At 44.1% G+C, this 9,478-nt stretch overlaps 1 long non-coding RNA gene across 1 annotated transcript in view; it reads left to right on the forward strand.

Annotated features, from left to right (window-relative positions):
* LOC120937452 overlaps positions 1-7,809 on the forward strand; it is an 84,402-nt gene extending 76,593 nt beyond the window's left edge. The window contains exon 3 of the long non-coding RNA XR_005748716.1: positions 7,112-7,809. This is a non-coding gene — a long non-coding RNA (uncharacterized LOC120937452). The remainder of the gene's footprint in view (positions 1-7,111) is intronic.
* Positions 7,810-9,478: the final 1,669 nt, after the last annotated feature.

Below are 9,478 nucleotides of genomic sequence, written 5' to 3' on the forward strand. Positions count from 1 at the left end.
AGTAGACTATCCCTCTCAGTTGGGCCGCTTGGTAATATTTAACCAAGTTGGCGGAACGCCAGGCCCCCGTTGGTGCGGGCCGCCATCATGACAGAGCTTGTAGTTCCACACGAAGTGCAGAAGGTCAGTCTGTAGGTGACTATAGTGGATGGGGATGGGTAGGGTCTGGAATAGGTATATATTTTGGAAGGACCATTTTGATGGATGCAATGCACCCTAAAAGACATTTGGTGGGTCTTCCACTTTCGGCTTAGCTCCCTAATCAACTTATATAGGGGGAGGGAAATTGGCCTGGTATAGGGAGTCAAAGGACGGGGTGAGGTTAAAGGGATTTTTTTTTTTTCTCTTCCACTCAGACTTGACACTCTTGGTGACTCTCATGGAAGATGGACCCCCATCGTCTCCAAAGAAGTTTAGCATCATATGCGGAGAAATGTGTTCTTATCAATATATTTTATATGCTTCTTCTCTTTTATATTTATTTATTATTATTATTTTTTTTTTTTTTAAATAGGGTATGTAACCGTAAGCAGCCGAAAGTAAGAAAAATTAAGCCTACATTTGCCCCCCCCTCCCCCATCGAAACCCCCCTCCCCCCGTCCGACCATCTTGTGATGCCACATTTGCATATTTAACCAGTTCCCGACCTCCTCATGTACATTTACGTCAGCAGAATGGCACGGACAGGCACATCCACGTACCTGTACGTCCTCTGCTAGACGTGGGTGGGGGGTCCGATCGGGACCCCCCCCGGTACATGCGGAGGTCGGGTCCGCTCGGGGAGCGATCCGGGACGACGGCGCGGCTATTTGTTTTTAGCCGCTCCGTCGCGATCGCTCCCCGGAGCTGAAGAACGGGGAGAGCCGTGTGTAAACACGGCTTCCCCGTGCTTCACTGTGGTGGCGCATCGATCGAGTGATCCCTTTTATAGGGAAGACTCAATCGATGGTGTCAGTCCTACAGCCACACCCCCCTACACTAGTAAACACATACACAGTGATCCCTAAATATTACAGCGCCCCCTGTGTTTAACTCCCAAACTGCAACTGTCATTTTCACAATAAAGAATGCAATTTAAATGCATTTTTTGCTGTGAAAATGACAATGGTCCCAAAAATGTGTTAAAATTGTCCCAAGTGTCCGCCATAATGTCGCAGTCACGAAAAAAAATCGCTGATCGCCGCCATTACTAGTAAAAAAAAATGCAAAAAAACTATCCCCTATTTTGTAAACGCTATAAATTTTGCGCAAACCAACCGATAAACGATTATTGCGATTTTTTTTTTTTACCAAAAATAGGTAGAAGAATACGTATCGGCCTAAACTGAGGAAAAAAAATAATTTTATATATGTTTTTGGGGGATATTTATTACAGCAAAAAGTAAAAAATATTGCAGAGGTGATCAAATACCACCAAAAGAAAGCTCTATTTGTGGGGGAAAAAGGGATGCCAATTTTGTTTGGGAGCCACGTCGCACGACCGGGCAATTGTCTGTTAAAGCGACGCAGTCCTGAACTGTAAAAACCCCTTGGGTCTTTAGCCAGCATATTGGTCCGGGGCTTAAGTGGTTAAACCTTGTTAAATCAATATCACATTTTTCTCTCAGGTTCTCCGCGAAACTCCAAGTTTTTTTGAAATCTTTCCAAATTACCCAACTGTCCCTGGATCCCACCTCTACTACCTCCGCCCCGTACTTCAATTCTTCCCTCCTATATGTGTCCTCCACGGAGTCCATCCACTCCCAGACTTCTGGGCTTTCCACCTCCCTCCATTTCTTTGGAATCAGTCGCTTGGCTGCATTGAGCAGATGGGGAGTCAGGGAACTTTTATATTATTTTAGAGTCTCTTCTCCCCCATGAAAAAGAACAACCCTTGGGTCCTCTTTTATCTTTTTTGGTTATAGTCTTAATCAATGCCAAGATTTTTTGCCAGAAATTTTTTATTTTTGGACAGTCCCGCCATAGGTGGGCCATCGTTCCCCTTGCAGCACACCCTCTCCAGCATTCCGCTGACTGCCCTTCACTGAATTTGCTAGTTTTATCTGGGGTAGCATACCAGCCCGTAATACATTTAAAATTCACCTCAGCCGTCCTAACATCCACTGCCGAGGTATGGGTCAGATTAAGGATCCTTCCTACTGTCGTTTTATCTCTTGGAACTCCCAGTTCTCTTTCCCATTTTTTTATATATTTTAGCGTTTCTGGTTCATCTGCCTTCAGCAAATATCTATACATTTTTGAGATATTACCCCTAGAGCTTTCTATTAAACAGAGTTGTTCCAACATTGTGTACTCCTCCCGTGGGCGCAGAGGTTGTGGTAGACGCTTAATGAATAGTGATAACTGTAGATATCGCCACTCGTCCAGCATCATATAATCTATCTTAGATTTAATCTCGTGTAGTGCCAAAATTTTACCTTTTTGGATTATGTCCCTTACCTGTGTTCTATTTCTAATCCAATTTCCCCCCACCCCTTTTGTCCCTGGTGCAAAATATTCATTATCTTTTAGGTCTATTAGTGGGGAATTAAATTTTAACTTTAATTGTTTGTGTTCTATCCCAGATCTGTAGTGCATTAAGTGTAATTGCGTGTGTAGACGTGTGTAAGGTTCTATATTGTGGTGGATTCCAAATTAATCTACCTAGTTGTGCCCTTGCTAGTGCGCATTCAATATTAATCCATCTTTTATCATGTGTCTCTTTTGCCCACTCTATAACCCGTGAGAGAACCGAAGCATAGTAATATTTTCTAATGTCCGGGACAGCCAAACCACCCCTTTTCTTGTTTAGTTTTAGTACTTGAGCGGAGATCCTATGTTTTTTATTTTTCCAAATGAAGTTCATTAATAGGGAGTTTATTATTTTAAAATAAGACTGAGGCAGGGCAACTGGGACCATTTGAAATTTGTATAGAATTTTTGGGACTAATACCATTTTTACTACATTTATCCTTCCGAACCACGAAATGGGTCTGTTATATATATTTTTAATTTCTCGTTTGATTTCATCTAGTAGGGGAATAAAGTTTATTCTATACATTTTTTTTTTAGGGAGTTTACTAGTTTTATACCCAGGTAGTTTATCTCTTTCTGCCAAGAGAAGTTGAACTCCTCTTGGAGATGTCGTTCTTCCTCCTTATGAATATTAACATTCAAGATCTCTGTTTTGGCTACGTTCATTTTAAAGTTGGAGACCTCACCATATTGCTTTAAATTTAACATTAAATTAGGGAGTGTAGTTCTTGGGCTACTAACAAAAAATAAAATGTCGTCGGCAAAAGCCGACAGTTTATGCTCCTCCTCTCCTACTTTTACTCCACTAACATCGGAATTATTCCGCACCATTGCAAGAAGTGGTTCCAGTGAAAGAACGAATAGGAGAGGGGATAGGGGACATCCCTGCCTAGTTCCGTTCCTCATCTCGAAGGGTGCGGATAAGGTCCCGTTAATTTTGATCCTTACACAGGGGTGAAAGTACAGGGTTCTAATCCACTCAATCATCCTCGCGCCTATTCCTATATTTTCTAATGTCTGCATCATGAACCCCCAGTCTACCCTGTCAAACGCTTTTTCCGCGTCCACTGACAGGAATAGACCGGGGGTCCCTTTTTCCTTAATTTGCTGGAGGAGAAGAAGTGCCCTGACCCCATTGTCCTTACCCTCCCTGCCAGGGATAAAGCCGACCTGATCTGGATGGACCATGGCCGTCATTATCCCCTTCATGCGTTCGGCCAGAATCTTAGCATACAGTTTTGTATCTGCATTCAGTAAAGAGATGGGCCTAAAGCCAGAGCAGAGCGTGCTATCTTTTCCCTCTTTTTTATAACTGTAATAGTTGCTGCTAATGCATCCCTACTCATCTCGTAGTCTACCCCTAGCCCATTAAAGTAATGGCATAGTCTAGGTACCAGGATGGCGCTGAACCTTTGTAAGTACAAAGTCGTAAAGCCACCCGGCCCTGGGCTCTTCCCCTTAGCTGAGTTTTTTAGGGCACATCTAATTTCCTCCTCTGTTATGGCTTCATCCATTTTTGCAGTTTCCAAGTCCCCCTAACTTTGTCAAGTTGGCTTTCTGTAGGACTTCTCTTATTTTAGCTGCTTTTTCCTCGGGGTCCAGGGAGTTATGTTGTACGGCGTATAAACTTCCGTAGTAACTTCTGAAGACTTCAGCTATTTCGCTTGTCGTATGGGCGAATTCCCCGTTTCTTCTTTTTTTTTTTTTTTTTTTTCTCAATGAAATTTCTATTTTTCTTTTTCTGTACCATTCTGGCTAAGTTCTTACTGGGTTTATCCCCCCCATACATATCTTTCTCTCACCTTACTATCTATTGATTTCTTAGTTTCTTGTTCTGAGAGTGCCCTATATTCATCTCTTTTTAAAGTCAGTTCATGAAGTGTTTCTCTCTTTTGACCCTGTGTTTTATGTTCTTGTTCCAGCTTAAATATTTCTTTCGTTAGTGTGTTAAATTTCCTGGTACTTTCTTTCTTTTTCCTTGCCCCTTCTGCAATAATAATCCCTCTTATATAAGCTTTGTGGGCGTCCCAGAGGGCAGCCCTAGAAATCCCCTCCGTATCGTTTTCCCTGAAGTAAAATTCCAGTTTCTTTTGTACTCTACCAACCACCTCCTCATCTCCCAGTAGGCTTTCGTCCAATCTCCACTCGGGTGGATTGAGTTTCTGTATAGATGTGCTAATTTTTATAGTTATAGGGGCGTGGTCTGATATCGTCGTAGCCTCAATTCCCGTTTCGATAACCCTCTCCAGGAGTCGATGATCTATGAGGATATAGTCTATCCTCGAGTAAGTCCCATGCACAGAGGAAAAAAACGTGTAATCCCGAGTTTTCAGATGTAGGATTCGCCATACATCAACCATTTGATTATATAACATTCGTTTTTTTTAGTTCTTTTAATTGCTCACGGTTTGATCCCTGTGCCGGGGACGTACTATCGAGTGCCGGATTCATGCATAGGTTAAAATCTCCCATCAATACCACATGCCCCACCTCGAAATCTTTAAGTTTCCTCAAAATTTTACTCACATATTTAGTCGGATTCACATTGGGGGCATAGACATTTGCCAGGGTGTAATCCGCCCCTCCTAATTTTACTTTCAAGAATAAATATCTTCCTTCTGGATCAGTCAGTCTATCTCCCAATGTGAATCTGGTCCCTCTTGCAAATCCTATTGCAACCCCTCGGGAGCGCGATGATATTGTGTCTCCGTAGAACCATATGGGGTAATTGGGAGAGTACAATTTTTTTATTAGATTCCAATGTTATGTGGGTCTCTTGTAAAAAAAAACGACATCTGCCTTATGGCGTGTCAATTCACTGAGAACTTTATGCCTCTTGACATGGGAGTTCAGGCCTCTGACATTGTATGAGAGAAACTTGAGCTCTGTCATCTAAGAGTATTTTGAGCAAGCTGAGAGATTTCTTGTGGAATCATCGAGATGGTCGCCCTTGCCCCCCCTTCTGCCCCCACCCACCCATACCATCCCTCCCCTTGGCCCAATCTAGGCCTGGGAGCCGCTATTGGTTGCCTCCCCTCCTTCACCATCGGCTCCTCTCTTGATGGTGGTGCTCAAGAGAGTTCCATGCCTGTCTACCACCCCCAGACCCCCCCCCCAACCACCCCCCCGGGGTCCAACCCAACACTACTGATCTAGTCAAGCCAGTCCGGCAGATCCGGAGTTATTAAGTCCATTTTGTGACAAAAGCCCATCAACTCCTCTGGATGTCTTAGTCGTGCCGTTTTTCCCCCCTTTATACCAATAAGGCAAGCAGGGAACCCCCATTGATATTTTACGTTTTGCGTTCGCATCAATTCTAGTAAGGGTTTTAAATGTCTTCTTCTTGCCAGTGTTTCTTTCGAAAGGTCGGAGAATATTTGTAGCTCTATCTCTCTGTATCTTATGGGGGGTTTCCCCCTCAACCTTCCCCAGATTTCCGCTTTATCCTCATAGTTCCTAAACCGAACTATGACATCTCTTGGGCCATTTCTTTCTGTCTGTTTGGGATTTCCCACTCTATGTACCCTTTCGATCTTAGGGGGTTTTTCTCCTGCCATTTTGTCTAATATGGGGTTAAACAGTGTGTTCATTATTGCTCTTAGGTCCTCTCCTTTTTCTTCCACTATCACACGGATTCTAAGGTTCTGTCGCCTGTTGCGATTTTCCTGGTCTTCTAAGCGGTATGCTATCATTCTTTGATTTTCGGTCATGGCCTTAACCTGTGTTTTTTTAATTTGTTAATTTCGTGGTCTTGTTCTTCTATTCTTTTTTCTGTCTCTTCCACTCTATCCAGGAGCCCTCCAAAGTCCGTTCTTAACCTGTTGATTTCTGTTCTTATCACGTTTTCCATCCTTAGTAACATAGCATTCATCTCTGCTTTTGTTGGCGGTTGTGTTTCCTGGGTCAGTTCTTCTAATCTGCTATGCTCATGCTCGCTTTCTATTGTCGTTTCTCCTTTAGAACGATCTAAGCTGTCTTCCCCCATTTTAGTCTCATTCTTCTTTTTTTCAGTTTTTTCCACATGTCCTGAGCTTTTGGGGTTTCCTTCTTGGGTCATATACTGTTGTATTGAACTGGTCCCAGCATTGCTTTTGGGTGCTTTTGAGGCTACGCCTCTCGTAGATCTATTCATATTATTTTTATTTGTGGGTCTAATTCTTTTCCCCAGTTTGAGGGTGGGAAGTCAAGTTATCACGGCCCAATTCCTCCCAGCTCTGTCAGCTGTTCGGAAGCCTGACAACTTTTTTTTTTTTGTATGTTTCCCCCCCTTCCCCTTCCCCCCCTTCCTCCAACTGGGAGATGGGCCGCGGAACCGCCTCACCTCTAATACGTAGAAGGAGGCCTATATACAGGCCTATATGCGGGGTATGTTACACCCACTGCGGGTTGATGTGAACACACCTCCACCTCTCAGGCCCGCTGTGGTAAGGCAACCTGTTTCCCTCTATTCACTGCCCCCCCCCCCTTAGAAAAAGGGAGAGAGAAGAAAGAGTGGGGGGGAGAGTTTTTACCGTACTGCTATGTCAAGCTGTGCTGCAATAGTACTACAACGGTACTTCCACATTTTTTTTTACTTATTGTGCTGTTTGCACTGTAGGTCGTTCCAGAGCAGTCCAAAAAGCGGTTTACAATGATTCACAGTTGTTCTTGCTCCGTATGGTCAAAGAAAATTCGAGAGCATTCAAGAATAAAGTAAGGAAATTAGGTCATGCAATCCGCTTTACAGATCCCTATGTCCCTGTGTCACAAGTCCCGATTGTTTCACAGAGTTTATTTTTCCTTTCCCTTTCCCTTTTTTTTTTTATTATATATTTTTTTATGCCTTAAGTCACAAGTCACTAAAGAGCATCGCGGATAGAGATGGTCACTTCTGCTCCTCCATACGTCATGCCTAGCGAGACCTACCGCCAATCCGTTTAGTTTATTGCACCAAAATTCCTTTTATGCCCAAAATAGCAGTGAATAGTAGGTAATATTCATATGGGAGGAATGTGAGTGGGGCATAAAACTGGGATCACTTGATCAAATATGACATTCAATGGGCGATGCGACAGTGAGAAAGTAAGACCGATAATCCGCTATACTGGTCCCTATAGCTCAGACCCCACAGTTTGATAAGATATTATACATGTCCCCATCACAGGTCGTAGGGGGATATTTATAAGTAGAGGAGCAATGAGCCCTGCTTTTTAAGCATTCCTTGCCAGACGGATTCAGCGGTCACTCCCATCAATGTACACAGAGAAGAAAACATCACCATCACATGATTCAGTACATGTCAGGGAGTATGACCGATTTCACATGGGGGGAGAGGGGGGGGTGGATCCGGGGGAGGGGGGGGCGCAGCCCGACCCGACTCGGCTCTTACGAGCGCCTCACCGATCCCTTTGGTCCTCTCTCCAGCAGCCGCTGAGCTTCTGGGGGGAATACCCCCAGGAAATCCCCGCTGACACGCTGCTGCGTGAAGACCTCCCGGTCGGCGGTGCTCTTCTCGTCCGTCCAGGGCTCCACAGGTATTTGCCTGGTCACCGAGAGGACACTTCGTCAGGTCGGGAGCGGGGTTGCAGAGTCTCCCGCGCGGTCCGCCGAACAAACAGCCTCTCACGCTGTCATCCGCCAGTCTGCTGATGGTTCCGTCGGAGCCTCTGCACAGCGCACGCCGGGAGCAGGCATGGAGCAGTCCGGCACCTCCCCTCCTCGCTCACGTCACGTCCTCATCCCCGGGGCTGAGTAATCATGAGGTTAAAGGGATTGTAAAGGATTTTTTTTTTTCATAATGGGCATCCTTTACCTGCAGACATTCCTCTTTTTTCACTTCCTCATTGTTTGTTTTTGCTCAGAAGTTGCTCTATTTCTTCTCTGTTCACTTCATGCTTGTCTGATTTTACTGACCACTGTGATGGGAGGGTTTACTGCGGTGGTCAGTAACATGCTCACCCCCTCCTGGGAACTACATCTGTGTGGCAGGACGCTCTCTACGCGTTAGAGACTTTAAGGAGGTGTGAATTACTGGGCGTGCCACAGTTCATACTGGGAAATGTAGTTCTTACATAAACGAGTGCCGCAAACCAGGAAGTGAATGAGAGAACAGAAACTATAACGCCAGAGGTGATATAGATGAAGGAATTTAATAGGTATTTACTCGTTTTTTAACAGAATCATTATACTATTCTGTCTGTCTACCTTGCAGACATAAATTTTAGGCTATTTTTTTTTTTTCCTTTAGTGACCCTTTAACCCCCTGGTATTTCAGGGAGTTCTGCTCCCAGTTATAGGGGAACTCTGACCGCAAATGGAGAAGTTCATTCTCTGGAAAATTGAGCGGGAGGGCCATGGATTTTGATGCATTTGTTTTATATCTCGAGAGCTCGCCATATTTGTCGCGTTCAGCGTGTAGGTTGAGCAGTGAGATCCTGGGTTGGGTCAGGGTAAGAAAGATGTTGTCCACAAACTGGAATATCTTAAATTCTTTACCCCTCACAAATATACCCCAAATATCTGGGTTTCTCCAAATGGTCGCAACCAGGGGCTTGACACATACGGCAAATAGCTGGGGGAGAGCGGACAGCCCTGGCGGGTGCCATTGGTGACTGGGAAGGTGGGCGAAGTGGCAAATTGTGTTTTAACCTGTGATGTGGGGTTAGTGTATAGATGTTTTTTTTTTTTTCGTTTTAAACAATTTTTATTGAAAATAAAAGGAGGTACAATACAGCATAAACAATGCAGAAATACAATGCCTCAAGAGAAAATATTAAACATCCCCTTTACGTGGGTCAGTCAATTAGAAGCATACCGAGGTAAAATAAAGTACACTGCAAAATACATTTGGTACACTATATGCAGTGTGTAGAGATATGAAAACCATAGATCTAGCCTCGGGAGCAGTGAAGGGTGTAAACTATTCAAAACTAACTTGTAGCAAAAATTTTTGTCAGGCTCACTACAAAGGAAATACTCCCCAGAG

Source organism: Rana temporaria, chromosome 4, assembly GCF_905171775.1.
Source record: "Rana temporaria chromosome 4, aRanTem1.1, whole genome shotgun sequence".
In the NCBI taxonomy this organism is placed as follows: Eukaryota; Metazoa; Chordata; class Amphibia; order Anura; family Ranidae; genus Rana; species Rana temporaria.